A 21,227-nucleotide genomic window follows, 5' to 3' on the forward strand; every position below is an offset into this window, starting at 1 on the left:
TTCCAGATACAGGCGATTCCCTTGACTGGGAGAATATGAAGTGAGAGTCATATTACCAAGTCATGATGCCTCAGTCCACAGAAGAACTCTACAAAAAAGATCTTCATGACCAAGATAATCATGATGGTATGGTCACTCACCTAGAGCCAGACATCCTGGAATGTGAAGTCAAGTGGGCCTTAGAAAGCATCACTACGAACAAAGCTAGTGGAGGTGATGGAATTCCAGTTGAGCTATTTCAAATCCTGAAAGATGAGGCTGTGAAAGTGCAACACTCAATATGCCAGCAAATTTGGAAAACTCAGCAGTGGCCACAGGACTGGAAAAGGTCAGTTTTCATTCCAATCCCAAAGAAAGGCAAGGCCAAAGGATGCTCAAACTACCGCACAATTGCACTCATCTCACACACTAGTAGAGTGATGCTCAAAATTCTCCAAGCCAGGCTTCAGCAATACGTGAACCGTGAACTTCCTGATGTTCAAGCTGGTTTTAGAAAAGGCAGAGGAACCAGAGATCAAATTGCCAACATCCACTGGATCATGAAAAAAGCAAGAGAGTTCCAGAAAAACATCTATTTCTGCTTTATTGACTATGCCAAAGCCTTTGACTGTGTGAATCACAATAAACTGTGGAAAATTCTGAAGAGATGGTAATACCAGACCACCTGACCTACCTCTTGAGAAATCTGTATGCAGGTCAGGAAGCAACAGTTAAAACTGGACATGGAACAACAGACTGGTTGCAAATAGGAAAAGGAGTTTGTCAAGGCTGTATATTGTCACCCTGCTTATTTAAATTCTATACAGAGTACATCATGAGAAACGCTGGGCTGGAAGAAGCACAAGCTAGAATCAAGACTGCCAAGAGACATATCAATAACCTCAGATATGCAGATGACACCACCCTTATGGCAGAAAGTGAAGAGGAACTAAAAAGCCTCTTGATGAAAGTGAAAGAGGAGAGTGAAAAAGTTGGCTTAAAGCTCAACATTCAGAAAACGAAGATTATGGCATCTGGTCCCATCACTTCATGAGAAATAGATGGGGAAACAGTGGAAACAGTGTCAGACTATTTTGGGGGGGCTCCAAAATCACTGCAGATGGTGACTGCAGACATGAAATTAAAAGACGCTTACTCCTTAGAAGAAAAGTTATGACCAACCTAGATAGCATATTGAAAAGCAGAGACAGTACTTTGCCAACAAAGGTCCATCTAGTCAAGGCTATGGTTTTTCCAGTGATGATGTATGGATGCAAGAGTTGGACTGTGAAGAAAGCTGAGTGCAGAAGAATTGATGCTTTTGAACTGTGGTGTTGGAGAAGACTCTTGAGAGTCCCTTGGACTGCAAGGAGATCCAACCAGTCCATTCTAAAGGAGATCAGCCCTGGGTGTTCTTTGGAAGGAATGATGCTAAAGCTGAAACTCCAGTATTTTGGCCACCTCATGTGAAGAGTTAACTCATTGGAAAAGACTCTGATTCTGGGAGGGATTGGGGGCAGGAAGAAAAGGGGATGACAGAGGATAAGATGGCTGGATGGCATCACTGACTCGATGGACGAGAGTTTGTGTGAACTCTGAGAGTTGGTGATGGACAGGGAGGCCTGGCGTGCTGCGATTCATGGGGTTGCAAAGAGTCACATGACTGAGCCACTGAACTGACTGACCCATGAAAATGTTTAGAGGATTTTGTTTAAATTTTTATTAATTTTTTTATTGGCTGTGCTGGGTCTTCATTGCTGTGCAGGCTTTTCTCCTCTTGGGGAGAGCAACGCCTACTCTCTAGTTATGGTGCATAGGCGTCTCTCTGTGCTGGCTTCTTTATTGCAGAGCATGGGTTCTAGGGCTCTCGTGCTTGAGTAGTTTTGGCATGTGGACCCAGAAGTTGCTGCTACTGTGGAGAATGTCTCCATGTACTGTGGAGTATGTCTGAGAATGTCTCCCCAGGGCACAGGTCCTCATCCCCAGATACCCCTGAGGTTGCTGGCTGGGTCCTCCAGCAGCTCTACATTTGCAGGGAGGCTGGGGCCCATTGGGGTTCACCATGTGTTGCTGTTCAGGAGCTGCTGTTCCAGCGTGTTCTCTTTGCAGGTCCACACTGGGTGGGGGGTTGGGTCCTTCATCTCGCTCTGCAGGACCAAGCTCTGCCCTTCCAATCTCCCTAAAAGCAAAGGCAGCAGGCACATCCTCAGTTCATCACCAGCTGCAGTGAGAGGTTGGGGTGGCCCCACACTCCCCAGCCCTGTGCTCCTGGGAATGGAGTGCAGGAGATACAGGCAACCAGAGCTCATGCGGGCAGGGAGTCAACTGCCAGCTTTGTATCTCTGTGAGTGCTCCCTGGTCCTGAGGGTCCCAGCCAGCCTGGGAATTGCCTGATACGGGGGTCCCTCAGGTTCTGGAACCCTGGGGGCCTAGGTCACCTCGGGGCACTTTCTTAACCTGAAGTTGGAGGTTCTGTAGATTCTTCTGTATATGTGTCCAACTCCTGCTAAAGAAACACCAGAAAGCAATTCAGTGCACTATATATTTGGAATGGTTGTGCTAGTGGTAAAGAACCTGCCTGCCAATGCAGGGGATGCAAGAGACTCGGGTTCAATCTCTGTGTAAGGAAGACCTCCCAGATAAGGAAATGGCAACCTATTCTTGCCTGGAGAATCCCAGGGACTGAGGAACCTGGTGGTCTATAATCCACAGGGTTGCATAGACTTGGGCACGACTGAAGCGACTGAGCAGTACATTTGGGATGAGTGGCAGGATTCAAGTTACTTATGTGTCTTTTATTTTTTTTTCCCCAATTCAGTCATTTATAACATATCTTGTTCATTACTGTTTAAAAAGCAGTGTCTTCTGTCAAATTTTAATTTTGCAATATGCTAAACAGATAAAATGTGCTTTTGTATTAAAACAACATAATAACAGATTAAAATCATAAGCCTCAGGAGAGTTTGGCTGGGGTTAGAAAGAATTATTAGGGAAGGCAGAGACTCCAGGTGTCTGTCCATGTCCAACACTCAGGTCTCAGCGGTAGTTGTACTGAATGTAGGATGGGTGGGCAGGTTCTCCCACTCCCTGTGTCATCTGACCTCCTGCTCCTCCCAGGGCTTAGAGGGGGTGGGGGATACCCAAGCTTTTAGTCCTTGATCCCAGAGTGCCCTGTTCCTCCACCTGGGTCTCACTGTCCAGGGGACTCATCTGTACATGCTCCTGTGAGACATTTCTAAACACTCCTTGCTAACAGACAATGTGCTCAGCAAAAAGCAGCAAACAGACCCAGTGCGCTGCAAATCTGAGCCCCAAAGCCAAGCCTAGATCCTGGGAAGTTTTCTGGGTCCTGCACAACCTCCCCAGGGAACCCTCTTCTGTCTGACTCTGCACCTCCCCAGGGACTCCATCACTTGTGTTGGTGTTGCAGGCTCTGCTCTGAATCCCTGGTGACCTGGACCAGGATGTCATCTTGGACCCCAGAGGGGATGGAGTCCCCATAGCACCAGGAGCCTTGTATGGACCAGCTTGGGGGAGGCCTCACTGCTTCTCTCCTGGGGGTCTTCATTTAGTACACGTTCATTTGTTTTGATGCATAGATTTAGTATTAGTTTTATGTACAGTTTTATCTGTAGGTTCCATATGCATCTGTATATGTTCAATATTTATATGTAAGGTTTTTCATTAAATTTTTTAATCTATCTTGTTACTTTAAAAATAATTTTTGTAAAAACATACACATGTATAGAAAAGCAACCTCAACAAAGGCAAAACTTAATGAATTGTAAGATAGTCCACCACCAAGATCTCTCCCCCTTGCCCATAACTCAGTCTTCATTGAGTAAGGAACCGCAAATTTAGTCTTTTCATCTATCCTTATGTCATTGTCTTAAAGGATTCTGTTTCCTCACAAGTGCTCATTCCACTAGTCATAGGAGATCAATATTACCCTAGATCTTCCATGACTTACATGTCAGAGCTTCTGAAACTCAGTCCACTTGGCTGGTAGAAAGTTTATGATTCATCACTTCTCTCCTTATGTAACTTAAATGTGTTTCTCTCTTTTCTTCTAACACAGAGAATTTCTCTCCAAAAAGCCTCTTAAAACTCTAGTTTCTACTCCCTTATATTTCTCCTGCTTTTTTATCCCAGCATCTCAGAGGACTTTTATTTTTAAAACCTAGTAGCCTTACTACAGTATTATTTACTATTAGTCATTGCAAGTATATGCATCAAAGTCTTTTTTTACAGAAAACTTTGCATCATAACATTTAATATTTGCTTTATATCTTTGCTGTAATTTTACTCTTTCAGAGACTCCAATCATTCATATCAGGACAGGAAAGTCTAGTGTGCTGCAGTCCATAGGGTAGCAGAGTTGGACACGACTGAGCAACTGAACAACAGTCATTCATATATCAGATCTCTTGTGATAATCTTTCACTTTTAATATATTCATCAAATATTTTACAGTTTCTTCCTTAACTTATTTGCAATGAGTTTTTTAAAAATAGTTTTTAAGAGAGTCTTCTACGCTTGCTCCTTGGGAGAAAAGCTATGGCCAACCTAGACAGCATATTAAAAATTAGAGACATTACTTTGCAAGCAAAGGTCTGTCTAGTCAAAGCTATGGTTTTTCCAGTAGTCATGTGTAGATGTGAGAGTTGGACCATAAAGAAAGCTGAGTAGTGAAGAATTGACGCTTTTTAATGGTGATGTTGGAGAAGACTCTTGAGAGTCCGTTGGACTGCAAGGAGATCAAATCAGTCCATCCTAAAGGAAATCAGTTCTGAATATTCATTGGAGGGACTGATGCTGATTTGGTCACCTGATGCAAAGAACTGACTCACTGGACGAGACCCTGATGCTGGGAAAGATTGAAGGCAGGAGAAGAAGGGGACAAAAGAGGATGAGATGGTTGGATGGCATCACCAACTTGATAGACATGACTTTAAATAAGCTCCGGGTTTGGTGATGGACAGGGAAGGCTGGTGTGCTGCAGTCCATGCGGTTGCAAAGAGTTGGACATGACTGAGTGACCAAACTGAAATGAACTGAACCAGGCTATTAGCCTACCGAATTCCGATGTGTCTATGATGAGAAAAGTGCTAGAAAACCACACAACACTTGACATCCTTCAGCAGCTCAGGGAGGCTCTTGTGCCATAACCCAACTGAATCCTGTACCTGATGAATCCTCTAACACATTTAATGAATCATATGAGAAATCACATTTCTGCCTTAACTGACCCACTTCCTAGTCTTGACGATCTCTTCAAAAACTGACTTGGCATGGGAAGTTCTTGGCTTAAATATTTAGTTATAACTCTAATTAATGTATTAGCTATATTATTTGTATTTTGCCTGTTTTACAAGATTATTGTTTCTTACATTACCAACTGTGTGACTCAGCTTCCAACAAATATAATGATGACTAGGCAACTTGAAGCAACTGATTGAATATATGGTTCTATATGAGATCAATTACTGTAATAGTGTGATTCTTGATACAGGAAGATGCTACAAGAGGGAAATTTTTCCTGGACTATAACAGACTAGCCAGCATTTCCTTTAGCTATTGATTATAAGACCTAGTCCAGTAATAGCATACTGAATGGCCTTTCAGCAAAATCTCTGCCAGGCCTAGGAATGAGCCTTCCTAGCACCAGTGGACAAAATGGTCATAAAATGCCTCTCAAAGCATGATCAAATTCATTACCATGAGGTGGCCCTGTCAACTACAAACTGGCACCTGCCATGGGCAATTGCCATCCTCCTCTACAAGGATTAAACCATGTGCTGCCACAGCTGCTGATTTCCAACACGCCCTGAAAGGAGCTCAGGGTGGAGAGCAGGAGTGAGGCAGGCTGTTGGCAGGACTGATTTTGAAGCTGAAACTCCAATATTTTGGCCACCCAATGCGAAGAGCTGACTCATTTGAAAAGACCCTGATGCTGGGAAAGATTGAGGGCAGGAGGAGAAGGGGACGACAGAGGATGAGATGGTTGGATGGCATCACTGACTCGACGAACATAGGTTTGAGTGAACTCCAGGAGTTGGTGATGGACAGAGGGGCCTGGCGTGCTGTGGTTCATGGGTTCACAAAAAGTTGGACACGACTGAGCGAATGAACTGAACTGATGCTCTGGGAAAAACTGGAAGAACAGGTCTTCAGGTAGATATTTTCAGGAGCCAATTTTATGAGCCCAATTCTTGTGTCCTCTCATATCTAGAAAAATACTCAAATGGTGACAACTGCTCATGACTAGCAGAAACCTTTTGCAAAAAAAAAAAAAAAAATATGTGTTTGTTCCCATATTTCCCCTTCAGCAAAATCACATATATACTGACCTTCACCCTACCTCTTTGGAAGAGTTTCTCAGGGCTATCTGAGATACTGTCTTCCAAGCTATAGTCCTCACATTTTGCCCCAAATAAAACTTCATTCACAACTCTCAAAATATAAATAAATAAATAAATAAGACAGTCTTCTTTTCATCTACTGTTTCTTATAAGGAATTATTTCTCAATATGTTTCTCCTACTTTTACTTTCATTAACAAAGTGATGTTTCAATTTTTTATTATTCTTTTCTGAGTCCCACACACTGATTTCTGAGTTTTCTCAGTTCTGATATATAATGTCCTTTCAAAATTGCATATTTTTTTTCTTTTTCTCTATTTTTTGTTTTTGACAGTGTTTACTCTTTATTGTTGGAGAAGGCAATGGCACCCCACTCCAGTCCTCTTGCCTGGAAAATCCCATGGACGGAGGAGCCTGGTAGGCTGCAGTCCATGTGGTCGCTAAGAGTTGGACACGACTGAGCGACTTCACTTTCACTTTTCACTTTCATGCATTGGAGAAGGAAATGGCAACCCACTCCAGTGTCCTTGCCTGGAGAATCCCAGGGACGGGGGAGCCTGGTGGGCTGCCATCTATGGGGTTGCACAGAGTCGGACACGACTGAGAGCGACTTAGCAGCAGCAGCAGCAGCACTGTTTATTGTTAATCACATCATCATGCATAGAATGAGAATATTTATACCCATGAAGAAGTTGCTAAGCATTTCTGTAAAGTTTATTTATTCCCAAGGTTTTTTCTAATTAAAGTATAATTATAATTTAGTTGAACTACAACACTGAGAGTTTCAGGTGCACAAAATAGTGATTTGATATTTCTATACATTACAAAGTAATCACCACAATAAGTCTAGTTACCATCTGTAACCAAATTATTCTCATTGACTATATTCTCCATGGTCTACATTTTGTACTCCAAATTCATTTATTTTGTAACAGAAGTTTGTAAGTCTTAATCTCTCTCGCCTAGTTCTCTCATCACCACATCCCTCTCCTCTTGGGCAACCACTTCTTTGTTCTCTGTATTACTTCATAATAATATAATAATGTAAACTTCATTACTGTTTGGTTATGTTGATTCATTTGTTCTGGTTTTCATTTTCCATATACAGTGCCATCATACTGTATTTGTCACTCTGACTTATTTTACTTAGCATAATACCCTCTAGGTCCATCCATGTTGTCACAAATGACAAGATTTCATTCTTACTTATGGCTGAGTAATAACCCGTGTGTACCACATCTTATCCATTCATCTCTTGATACATGCTTTGAAAAAATACCCATAAGTGGACTTGCTAGATCATATGGCATTTCTATTTCTAATTTTTTGGGAAAACTCCATACTTGGTGTATATAACTGAAGATATTATCCACTAATGCACCCTAATACCTGAAGTTTATATTTTCTATAACTGAATTATTTAGAGTGACACTCGGACACCTATAAAAACTGTAGAAACAATTTTAATAAAATCATTTTGATTACAAAACAAATTTGTTTCTGTGTTATTGGATCAGTTGGGAAGATAAAGTTCAGAACGCAGAATTATGTATGTGGAAATACATAAAAGTGTGGATTTTGCTACAGTGATCAAGCTCATTCTGCTCACTACACAGCAGAACAATAAATCCAGAGACAAGCTGTTACAGTGAAGAATGGCAACTTTATTCAGAAATCTAGCTGACTGAGAAGGTGATGGACTAGGTTAGCCCCAAAGAACTATCTTACTCAATTTATAATTCAGGCTTCTTTTATACTAAAAGGGGAGGGGAATTGCTGGTTTTTGCAAACTTCTTGGTACCAGAATCCTTTGTTCTTACAGCTGTCCATGTAGATCTGGTCACAATGTTCTTGTAAACCTCCAAAAAGACAAATGTTATTATCTGTTCTGCAACTTTTAAATATGGATATAACTGAAGTATACTTGACTTCAATAGATATTGTACATCTATTTTATAATTAGAAATCTAGCAACAGAGCACAAGTGTTAAAGGAGTACATTCAATATGGAGTCAGGGTTGTTCTTTGTCACAATATCTCTGCAGAATCCCATGGACAGAGGAAACTGGCAGGTCACATTCCATCGGGTTGCAAAGAGTTGGACATCACTGAAGCAGTTTAGTACATCAGTTCAGTTCAGTTTCTCATTTGTGACCTCATGGACTGAAGCACCCAGGCTTCCCTGTCCATCACTAACTCACAGAACCTACTCAAAGTCATGCCCATTGAGTCGGTGATGCCATTTAACCATCTCATCCTCTGGCGTCCCCTTCTCCTCCTGCCTTCAACCTTTCCCAGCCTCAGGGTTTTTTCCAATGAATCAGTTCTTCCCATCAGGTGGCCAAAGTATTGGAGTTTCAACTTCAGCCTTAGTCCTTCCAATGACTATACAGGATTGATCTCCTTTACGATGGACTGGTTGGATTTCCTTGCTGTCTAAGGGACTGGTGCACTGGGATGACCCAGAGGGATGGGATGGGTGAGAAGTGGGAGAGGGGGTTCAGGATGGGGAACACATGTAACCCATGGTGGATTCATGTTGATGTATAGCAAAACAAATACAATATTGTAAAGTAATTAGCCTCCAATTAAAATAAATAAATTTATATTAAAAAAAAAGTCTTCTCCAACACCACAGTTCAAAAGCATCAGTTCTTCTGCACTCAGCTTTCTTTATAGTCCAACTCTCGCATCCATACATGAATACTGGAAAAACAATAGCTTTGACTATAAGGACCTTTGTTGGCAAAGTAATGTCTCTGCTTTTTAACATGCTGTCTAGGTTGGTCATAGCTTTTCTTCGAAGGGGCAAGTGTCTTTTAACTTCATGTCTTCAGTCACCATCTGCAGTGGTATTGGAGCCCCCCAAAAGAAAGTCTGTCACTGTTTCCATTGTTCCCAATCTGTTTGCCATGAAGTGATGGGACTAAATGCCATGATCTTGGTTGTCTGAAAGTTGAATTTTAAGCCAAATTTCCCACTCTTCTTTTTCACTTTCATCAAGAGGCTCTTTACTTCTTCTTCACTTTCTGCCATTAGTGTGGTGTCATCAACATATCTGAAGTTATTGATATTTCTCCCGGAAATCTTGATTCCAACTTGTGCTTCATCGAGCCCAGCATTTAACATGATGTACACTGCATATAAGTGAGATAAGCAGGGTGACAATATACAGCCTTGGCATGCTCCTTTCCCGATTTGGAACCAGTCTGTTGTTCCATGTCCATTTCTAACTGTTGCTTCTTGACCTGCATACAGATTTCTCAGGAAGCAGGTCAAGTGGTCTGGTATTCCCATCTCTTGAAGAATTTTCCACAGTTTGTTGTGATCCACACAGTCAAAGGCTTTGCCATAGTCAATAAAACAGAAATAGATTTTTTTTCTGGAACTCTCTCCCTTTTGCAATGATCCAACAGATGTTGGCAGTTTGATCCCTGGTTCCTCTGCCTTTTCTAAATCCAGCTTGAACATCTAGAAGTTCACAGTTCACGTACTGTTGAAGCCTGGCTTGGAGAATTTTGAGCATTACTTTGCTGGCATGTGAGATGAGTGCAATTCTGCAGTAGTTTGAGCATTCTTTGGCATTACCTTTCTTTGGGATTGGGATGAAAACTGACCTTTTCCAGTCCTGTGGCCACTGCTGAGTTTTCCAAATTTGCTGGCATATTGAGTGTAGCACTTTCACAGCATCATCTTTTAGGATTTGAAACAGCTCAACTGGAATTCCATCACCTCCACTAGCTTTGTTCATAGTGATGCTTTCTAAGGCTCACTTAACTTTACATTGCAGGATGTCTTTCTCTGGGTAAGTGATCACACCATCGTGATTATCTGGATTATGTCAATTTTTTTTTTTTTTGTATAATTCTTCTATGTATTCTTGACACATCTTCTTAATATCTTCTACTTCTGTTAGGTCCATACTATTTCCATCCTTTATTGAGCCCATCTTTGCATGACATGTTCCCTTGGTATCTCCAATTTTCTTGAAGAGATCTCTAGTCTTTCCCATTCTATTGTTTTCCTCTATTTCTTTACACTGATCACTGAGGAAGGCTTTCTTATCTCTCCTTGCTATTCTTTGGAACTCTGCATTCAAATGGGAATATCTTTCCTTTTCTCTTTTGCCTTTCGCTTGTCTTCTTTCCTCAGCTATTTGTAAGGCCTCCTCAGACAACCATTTTGCTTCTCTGCATTTCTTTTTCTTTGCGATGGCCTTGATCACTGCCTCCTGTACAATGTCATGAACCTGCACCCATAGTTCTTCAGGCACTCTATCAGATCTAATCCCTTGAATCTATTTCTCACTTCCACTGTATAATCATAGACATTTGATTTAGGTCATATCTGAATGGTCAATTGATTTTCCCTACTTCATTCAATTTAAATCTGAATTTGGCAATAAGGAGTTCATGATCTGAGCCACAGTCAGCTCCCAGTCTTGTTTTGGCTGACTGTATACAGCTTCTCCATCTTTGGCTGCAAAGAATATAATCAATCTGATTTTGGTATTGACCATCTGGTGATGTGTATGTGTAGAGTTTTCTCTTATGTTGTTGGGAAAGGGTGTTTGCTATGACCAGTGTATTCTCTTGGCTAAACTCTATTAGACTTTACTCTACTTCATTCTGTACTCCAAAGCCAAATTTGCCTGTTACTCTAGGTATTTCTTGACTTCCTACTTTTTCATTCCAGTCCCCTATAATGAAAAGGACATCTTTTTGGGGTATTAGTTCTAAAAGGTCTTGTAGGTCTTCATAGAATCATTGAACTTCAGCTTCTTCAGCATTACTGGTTGGGGCCTATACTTGGATCACCGTAATATTGAATGGTTTGCCTTGGAAACGAACAGAGATCATTCTGTTTTGAGATTGCATCCAAGTACTGCATTTTGGACTCTTTTGTTGACTATGATGGATACTCCATTTCTTCTAAGGGATACTTTCCCACAGTAGTAGATATAATGGTCATGTGAGTTAAATTCACCCATCCCAGTCCATCTTAGTTCACTGATTCCTAAAATGTTGACATTCACTCTTGCCATCTCCTGTTTGACCACTTCCAATTTGCCTTGATTCATGGACCTAACATTCCAGGTTCCTATGCAATATTGCTCTTTATAGCATCAGACTTTACTTCTATCACCAGTCACATCAACAACTGGGTATTGTTTTCACCTTGGCTCTGTCTCTTTATTCTTTCTGTAGTTATTTCTTCACTGATCTCCAGAAGTATATTCCACACTTACCGACCTGGGGAGTTCATCTTTCAGTGTCCTATCTTTTAGCCTTTTCATATTGTTCATGGGGTTCTCAAGGCAAGGATACTGAAGTGGTTTGCCATTCCTTTCTCCAATGGACCACGTTTTGTCTGAGTGTTACTGAGCCCTAAATAAAAATGCGACTGAAACTAAAGGAATAATGTAAAACTCCCCATATGAAATAAGAATGGCCTTTATCTTGAAACTTGAGGAAAAAATTTCAATATAATTTAATGGAAGGGAGTTATTTATGAGGGGGTTCTGGGAAGGAGCAGTCCTAGAAGTTGAAGGATCTCTTACCATCTAAAGGTGTTCGCATGAACACGAAACACAGATGCCACTAAAGTTGCAATGTGTATTCTAACTTCTACACACACACACACACCCATCTCTCCTTTTTTATTCTATGACCGAGATAAATGAATAACTGAGTAGAAATAAGAAAGGACATCTTCCTGTGATCTAGAGGTGGGGTGTATAGGAAAATGTACAGGGCACTTAGGTGCTTGTCTATTTCTCTCTAATAGCTGCAGTCTTAGACTGAACAGACACGCATGTTTTCTAACACAGTAAGAAGCATAGTTCTCATTGCACTGGAAATACCATACTTGTTTCCAAAAGGCTCAAAGAGCTGAAAATTTAGAGTGAAAACTATTCCATCATGGCACAATACTTTTGCAGAGCCTGCAGTTCTGTCCTTTTGCATGGATCTCAACTTCTTCTATATCCACCCCGTCCTTCAAATTTAGAACATCGACGATCTAGTGCCATCCTACCATTGGAGTGGTGGCACAAGGATCCATGGACCCCATATAATGCAAACAATTTATAAACTCAGTTTTTAAAATATCAAAAAATTTTCAGGATGTATAATAGCTGTTCCTAGGACAGGCTTTCCATTCAATTCTTTGCATCCCACTGAAATCATGTTTTAGCCATGAATGTGCAGCAGTGAGAGTTGGTGGTTTCTGAAGCAATCAGCATCCTTTTGCAAAGCTCTGCCTCAGGCCAAGGCATTATAGAGACTGAAGTAAGAGTCCTCTAGGGCTTCCCAGGTGGCTCAGTGGTAAAGAATCAGCCTGCAATGCAAGAGATGCAGTTCAATCCTTGGATTGGGAAGATACTCTAGAGAACGAAATAGCAACCATCCCCAGTATTCTTGCTGGGAAATTCCATAGACAGAGAAAACTGGCGGGGTACAGTCCATGGGGTCTCAAATAAGTTGGACACAACTTAGAGACTATACAACAAACAGAAGAGTCCCAAAGGAGGGAGAAGGGGTGGAAGAGAGATGGGATGTAATTAGGTTAATAGGAGTCTATCAAAGTTACAACTCTAATTCTCAGGGCCTTCTTCTTTCTCAATCAAAACTAGAAATTTCAAACAAAAGAACATTTTAAGTTACATTATAATGTTGCTACTCTAGTGATCAGATTGGAGAACTTCATTTCAGGTAGAAATTTTTTGATTGAACACATTTTTCGTGTGACTTTAGTGTTACTTTTGAGCATTTTAAAATTGGTATTTTTATGTTTTATACTTATGTATTATATTATTTTTATGGTTTTTCATTTAATCATCTCTTTTTCCAGTTTTTATATTCATAATTTACAGAGAACTAACCTAGCTTGTTTATATAATTTATTTAATATATCTTTTTATTCCTTATCATAAGCTTTCTATCTATCTATCTACCTACCTACATATATATATCTCTCTCTCTTTTGGCCATGCCACGTGCATGTGGGATCCTAGTTCCCCAACCAGAGATTAAATCTGTGTCCGTTCAGTGGAAGCTCAGAGCCACTGGATCTCCAGGGAAATCCTTAACCTGGCAGGTTTCTAATAAGCTTTATTTGTGGTAAACAAAAGCTATAAAATAATTAATAAAACTTATTCAGAGTCTGCTCTTTTTACAATATTTTGTTAACTTTGATATAATATATTTATATAAATAATGAAGCATAGGTAGAATGTGAACATTTACTAGTAATTTCAAGAACTACAAAAGTATCATTAGTATTGAATCTAGATGTCTATTCTATATAATTTAATTTCACCTTACTTTGCTTCATAGTTTATTGCTCTTTAAAATGTAAGTTATGCTTTCAGATATGATTTTGAACATATTTTTCACACTTTTTTCAAGACTTTGAAATGTTAATATTATTCTTTGAAGATTAATTTTATCAGAAATAAATTTTTAGCTATTAACTTTATTGGCATTTTCAGTATTGCATTTCTTGTTTTGTTTTTAACATTTACTGAGAGTTTGTTTTCAGCAAGAGGTCTTGGATTTTCTCTCTCTTTTCTTCTCTTTAGCATTGTGAAATTATGTACCTCATGAAGAACTATAGCCTAAGATATATAAGCCTTAACTATAGCCTTAAGATGTTTGAGTGAGTGTGTTCGGTCCCTCAGTCAAGTCCGACTATTTGCATCCCCATGGACTGTAGCCCATCAGGCTTTTCTGTCCATGGAACTTTCCAGGCAAAAATACTGGAGTAGGTTGCCATTTCCTACTCCAGGGGATCTTCCCAATCCAGGGAGATATGTTGTATTTAATGTATTTATTTACTCAGTAGAATTTAAAAATTTTTCGCCTTCTTTTATGCACTGAAAGAAGTAGAAATACTGACTTCAAGAACTGAGTTAACCTCAGGTCCCCATAATCATAATCAGTAAATTAGGGCAGAAACCAAGACGGAGATATACTCATGTGAGAGACAAATTTCCTGTTCTCGGAGATTTACCTCATATATGAACACAACTGTCTTTTTTAGTTTCCTTCATATTTATAGTTGTTCTGACTTCACATTCCAGGATGTCTGGTTCTAGATGAGTGATCACACCATCATGGTTATCTGGGTCATGAGGATCTTTTTTGTAGAGTTCTTCTGTGTATTATTGCCATCTCTTCTTAATATCTTCTGCTTCTGTTAGGTCCATACCATTTCTGTCCTTTATTGTGCCCATCTTTACATGACATATTCCCTTGGTGTCTCTAAGTTTCTTGAAGAGATCTCTAGTCTTTCCCATTCTATTGTTTTCCTCTATTTCTTTGCATTGTTCACTGAGGAAGGCTTTCTTATCTCTCCTTGCTATTCTTTGGAACTCTGCATCCAAATGGGAATATCTTTCCTTTTCTCCTCTGTCTTTCACTTCTCTTCTTTTCACAGCTATTTGTAAGCCCTCCTTAGACAACCATTTTGCCTTTTTGCATTTCTTTCTCTTGAGGATGGTCTTGATCGCTGACTCCTGTACAATGTCAAGAACTTCCACCCATAGTGCTTCAGGCACTCTGTCTATCAGATCTCGTCCTTTGAATCTAGCAAAGCTATTGAAGGTGATGGAATTCCTGTTGAGCTATTTTAAACCCTAAACGATGATGCTGTGAAAGTGGTGCACTCAATATGCCAGCAAATTGGAAAACAGCAGTGGCCACAGGACTGGAAAAGGTCAGTTTTCATTCCAATCCCAAAGAAAGGCAATGCCAAAGAATGCTCAAAGTACCACACAATTGCACTCATCTCACATGCCAGCAAAGTAATGCTCAAAATTCTCCAAGCCAGGCTTCAACAGTACGTGAACTGTGAACTTCCAGATGTTCAAGCTGGATTTAGAAAAGGCAAAGGAACCAGAGATCAAATTGCCAACATCTGTTGGATCATTGAAAAAGCAAGAGAGTTCCAGAAAAAAAAATCTATTTCTGTTTTACTGACTACGGCAAAGCCTTTGATTGTGTGGATCACAACAAACTGTGGAAAATTCTTCAAGAGATGAGATTACCAGACTACTTGACCTGCCTCCTGAGAAATCTGTATGCAGGTCAAGAAACAACAGTTAAAAGCGGATATGGAACAACAGACTGGTTCCAAATCGGGAAAGGAGTATGCCAAGGCTGTATATTGTCACCCTACTTATTTCACTAATATGCAGAGTATATCATGAGAAATGCTGGACTGGATGAAGCACAAGTTGGAATCAAGATTGCTGGAGAAATATCAATAACTTCAGAGATGCAGATGACACCACTCTTATGGCAGAAAGTGAAGAAGAACTAAAGAGCCTCTTGATGAAAGTGAAAGAGGACAGTGAAAAAGTCAGCTTAAAACTCAACATTCAGAAAACCAAGATCATGGCATCTGCTCCCATCACTTCATGGCAAACAGATGGGGAAACAATGGAAACAGTGACAGACTTTCTTTTTGGGTGCTCCAAAATCACTGCAGATGGTGACTGAAGACATGAAAGTTAAAGACGCTTGTTCCTTGGAAGACAAGTTGTGACCAACCTAGCATGTTAAAAAGCAGTGACATTACTTTGCTAAAAAAGATCCTTCTAGTCAAAGCTATGGTTTTCCAGTAGTCATGTGTAGATTTGAGAGTTGTACTATGAAGAAAGCTGAGGGTTGAAGAATTGATCTTTTTGAACTGTGGTGTTGGATAGGACTCTGAGAGTCCCTTGGACTGCAAAGAGTTCCAACCAGTCAATCCTAAAGGAAATCAGTCCTGAATATTCATTGAAAGGACTGATGCTAAAGCTGAAACTCCAATAATTTTGCCACCTGATGTGAAGAACTGACTCTTTGGAAAAGACCCTGATGCCGGGAAAGATTGAAAGTGGAAGGAGAAGAGAATGACAGAGAATGAGATGGTTGGATGGCATCACCGACTCAGTGGACCTGAGTTTGAGTAGCTTCTGGGATTTAGTGATGGACAGGGAGGCCTGGTGTGCTGCAGGCCATGGGGTCGCAAAGAGTAGGACACGACTGAGTGACTGAACTGAATCCTGAATCCTGAATAGTTATTCTGAGTTTAAAGCAAAGGGCAACATCAAAGCTGGAATAACTTACTGTACTGTCCCAGTGTTTGGGTGAGTTTCAATATTGCTTCATAATGAGATAGAAAAAACAGTTTTCCATTATTGGGAAAAGTTCAATATATCTTGAGAATATAATAGGTAATCAGGGACTGTATACAAAGGGTCATTCTATGTCATACTGCCTTCAAATTTATGATTTCGAGGAACAATTGAAAATTCTTATGTAGTATTAATAACATTTTAATCTATGCTAATTTGGTTGTTTAGATTTGAAAGCTTTATATTTTCTAGGTTTGTGGATAATTTCTCAATAATATTTGTGTAACGATGTTTACTAGTATATATATTATATCAGCAATTTTTTAGTTCATTTTTTAGTTTGAACTATTTCTGTTACATGTATTTTATTTCCTTTTTTTTTTTTTCTTGGGAAAAGTTGCAGTAAGTGACATAAAAACAAATTTACTTAAACTTACAAAAAGCCCAATAGGAGCCAGAAAATTGGTGTCTCTCATTTTGGCCAATACAGACATCACTGGAGATTGAAATGCTGTGAGAAACCAATATTCTTGGGGGAAGACTCTGCTAATGTTTTTAGCTATCATCATGTTCATGTGACAAGTGTATTCAATTATTCATGAATTCTCATGTTTGTTTAACAGTAAGAACTACTAGTCAAATACCTTACCTTACAACTGAGAAAAACAAGGAGCAGATTTGTGTCATTTGTTTATAAAATTTCACAGCAGGTTGGAATGCATTGTTAAGACAATTAAAATTTATAAGTAAATTGATACAATTCTTTGACATTAGCATTGTAAACTATAAAACTCCTACATTAATATTTAAAAGTTTTATTCAAATTTAAGAACTGTTATAATTTTTTAACCTGACTATTTCTTACATAATACAGTACCCTGGAATTGGATTACTCCCATCAGAATATTCAGCTTTAAGAAAACATAATTTGGTAATGGACTGGAATATATAATGGCTGCTTCTATGTACTTTTTTGTTTGAGTGCATGATCAGTTGTGTCTGATTCTTTGTGACACCAAGGACTGCAGCCCACCAGGCTCCTCTGTCCATGGAAGTGTCCAGCAAGAATACTGGAGTGGGTTGCCATTTCCTCCTCCAAGGAATCTTCCTCACCCAGGGATGGACCCGAGTCTCTTGTTTCTCTTGACACTGGCAGGCAGATTCTTTGCCACTGACCCATGTGGGAGGTCCAATGTACTACTTTACTAAGGCATTTAAATGTCTCTGAGAGGAAAACCTAGTTTATCAAAATGATAATTCGATGGTAGATGAATTTCTTTACTCTTTGTCTGCAATGTCAGTTCTGCTGAATTTGCTATTATAATTTTTCATAACTTACAACAGTGCTGGTCTATGCAAAAAAAATTACATATTCTACTATCCTCATTATCCTAAACTAATGTCAGCCATGAAGTCTCCTGAATAACAACTTTTAACTTTGTTAGAGAAATTAGGTGGGATCGCAATACAGAGCCGACTTACCAGCAATAAGTAATAGCCTGTTTTCTTTTGGTTGGGGCTTTGCGATTTCGAAAAGAAAAAGTTTAAAAACAGCCCACAAAATGGATGTTTTCTGCATTATATAGACGTTCTGAAATAAAGGTTTTAGTCAGTACTTTTTATACGTATCAGAAGATGGAATGTAAACAGAGTTTCCACCTGAAGGTGGAAGAATAACTGTATTAATTTAGTTCCACTATATTTGCTTTCTAAGTGTGAATGCATATTCTCCAACTTTTATGATTCTTTCTATGAAAATGAGATATCTTGTCTTAAAATCTTCTTCTCTTTGATACATGCCTTTCTCCTTTTCAGAGAATTAATGTGGTTTGCATCACTTCTCAATCAGGACTCATGGCGTCTCTTTCTCTCATCTGGACCGGTGTGAGTCTTGACCTTTTATAAGGTCTGTACAGACAAAGGAATCTTACAGAACAATATACTCTTATTAGCTTTGTTGAGAAACACAAGTGATGTTCTGTTCTTCTTGTTCGCATTTTTGTTTTATATCAGAACTTGTTGGTTCAGATTCTGATCAACAGAAGTGACATTTATTATGCCTTATCAGTTATTTGATTTTTCACTATAAAAATTCATTTAATTATACTTGTAAAGTTACTTGCTCACATATTTTCTGTATTGAAATTTAATTCTGTTTTGTTTATTTTTTATATTTTACCTTGGGCATGAGAATAATAATAATTACGTTTATGGCCGTTAGATGTACCAACTATTTTAAACACACACACACACACATAATTTATTCTTCACAACAACTCTATGAAATAGATGTTATTATGTCTCAGATTAGGATAACAAGGTATTAAAAGTGTAATTAACCACTCCTAGGTTACAGACCAAGTAAATGGTAAAATAAGGATTCATACTCAAGCAGTCTAATTTCAGACTTCATGTTTTTAAATTTATTTTATATCTCACATAGTGCTTTTACTACTTTCTTCACTAAAATTGTATATAATATAAAATAAAATAATTTGTACATAATTTGTGCAAAATAATTTGTAAAATGATGTTGTACTTACGCTTTATTAAAAGAGTCAAAATTAAGTGATTTTCATAATATAAAACAAGTTCAGAAAAGGACATTAAATATGGAATGATTCATAGGAAGCATTTTGTTTTGCATTTTATTAACTGTATTTTATGTGCACATAATAACTACTTTTATACAAATATACAAAACAAATAAAACACATGGATTTAAAACCTATCAGCAAATCACATGATAAACAATAAAATGTAAAGTTCACTGAACTACTGAAATACTTATTAATTACAACAGCAAGAGAAAGAATGAGGGAATTGATTCCTGTATTAATATACAAATTAAAAGTTATGAACTGACTTCTGCTTCTGGCAATAATCAAGTAAAATGTTGAGACTTGATTTCAACCATGAACAATTAGAGAATAATGGAAAAAACACTAACAAAAATAGACATTAAATAATTGATGGCATAGGACTGTGATAACCCAAAGTGGAAAAACAAGTAATGTAAGAAATAAAAATATCTAGAGACATATTACAGATCACAGTGCAGAGACAGAGATCTCAAGTAGAGCACAAAAATATCACTGAATTAAGCACATAGGTAAAGAATCCGCCTACAATGCAGGAGATGCATGAGATGCAGGTTCAATCCTTGGGTCAGGAAGATCCCCAAGAGGAGGGCATGGCAACCCACTCCAGTATTCTTGCCTGGAGAATCCCAAGGACAGAGGAGCCTGGTGGGCTACTGTGCATAGGGTTGCAAAGAGTCGGACACAACTAAAGTGACTGAGCATGGACACAAAGCATATAGAGATTAAAGTTTAGGTGCACTGAGGTGGTTTTAAGTTGCAAGGCATAGTTCAACATAAGAGCAACCTATATAGAAAAAGAGCACCAAAACTCTGCACTGAGTCTTCGCAGAATACTAAATTGCATAAGTGTACAATGAAGGTTTATGAGACTAGGGAAAAACGATAGGGTGATGGTATGAGCTAGATAATTCTTAGCGATTACATGAGGTGCCGAGATATTAAAAATCTAAACAACATTACTGAGGAGTCGGCTGTCAATAACCTTGGGGATTCAGTAAGATTGTCAGGGGGTTAATATTTTAGTAGTAAAACAATGATGGTAGTAAGCCTAATTTGTCTAGCCTAGAAGTAAGATTACTGGTCATAATAAACCTAAATTTTCTCCAGAGAAAAATCTATTTTGTACTCAAAATAGCAATGCTTAAAAATAAGTATAGAGAAAAATCAACCTGATGTGAGAATAATTTAATTGCCTTCTAGAATCCATCAGCAGAAAATTGGTTTAAAGATTTACTGAGCATTGCCTTGCTCACCAGAGCAAGACCCAGTTTTCCCCACAGCCAGTCCCTCCCATCAGGAAGCTTCCACAAGCCTCTTATCCTCATCCTTCAGAGGGCAGGCAGAATGAAAACCACAATCACAGAAAACTAACCAAACTGATCATATGGATCATAGCCTTCTCTAACTCCATGAAACTATGAGCTAAGCAGTATAGGGCCACCCAAGATGGACGGGTCATAGTGGAGAGTTCTGGCAAAATGTGGTCCACTGGAGAAGGCAATGGCAAACCACTTCAGCATTCTTGCCTTGAGAACCCCATGAACAGTATGAAAAGGCAAAGAGATACAACACTGAAAGATGAACTCCCCAGCTTGGTAGGTGCCCAATATGATACTAGACAAGAGTGGAGAAATAGCTCCAGAAGGATTGAAGAAGCTGAGACAAAGTGGATGTGACTGGTGGTGAAAGTAAAGTTCCATGCTGTAAATAACAATACTGCATAGGAACCTGGAATGTTAGGTCCATGAATCAAGGTAAACTGGAAGTGGTCAAACAGGAAATGGTAAGAGTGAACATCGACAATTTAGGAATCAGTGAACTAAAATGGACCAGATGGGAAAATTTAATTCAGGTGACCATTAGAACCAGTACTATGGGCAAATATCCCTTAGAAGAAATGGAGTGGCCCCCATAGCCAACAAAATAGTTCAAAATGCAGTACTTGGGTACAATCTCAAAAACAACACAAAGATCTCTGTTCATTTCCAAAGCAAACTATTCAATACCACAGTAATACAAGTCTATGACACAACCACTAATGCCAAAGAAGTTGAAATTGAATGGTCCTATGAAGACCTACAAGACCTTCTAGAACTAAAACCAAAAAAAAAAAAAAAAAGTCCTTTTCCTTGTAGGGGACTGGAATGCAAAAGTAGGAATT

The sequence above is a fragment of the Bos mutus genome, chromosome 3 (genome assembly GCF_027580195.1).
Source record: "Bos mutus isolate GX-2022 chromosome 3, NWIPB_WYAK_1.1, whole genome shotgun sequence".
Lineage (NCBI taxonomy): Eukaryota > Metazoa > Chordata > Mammalia > Artiodactyla > Bovidae > Bos > Bos mutus.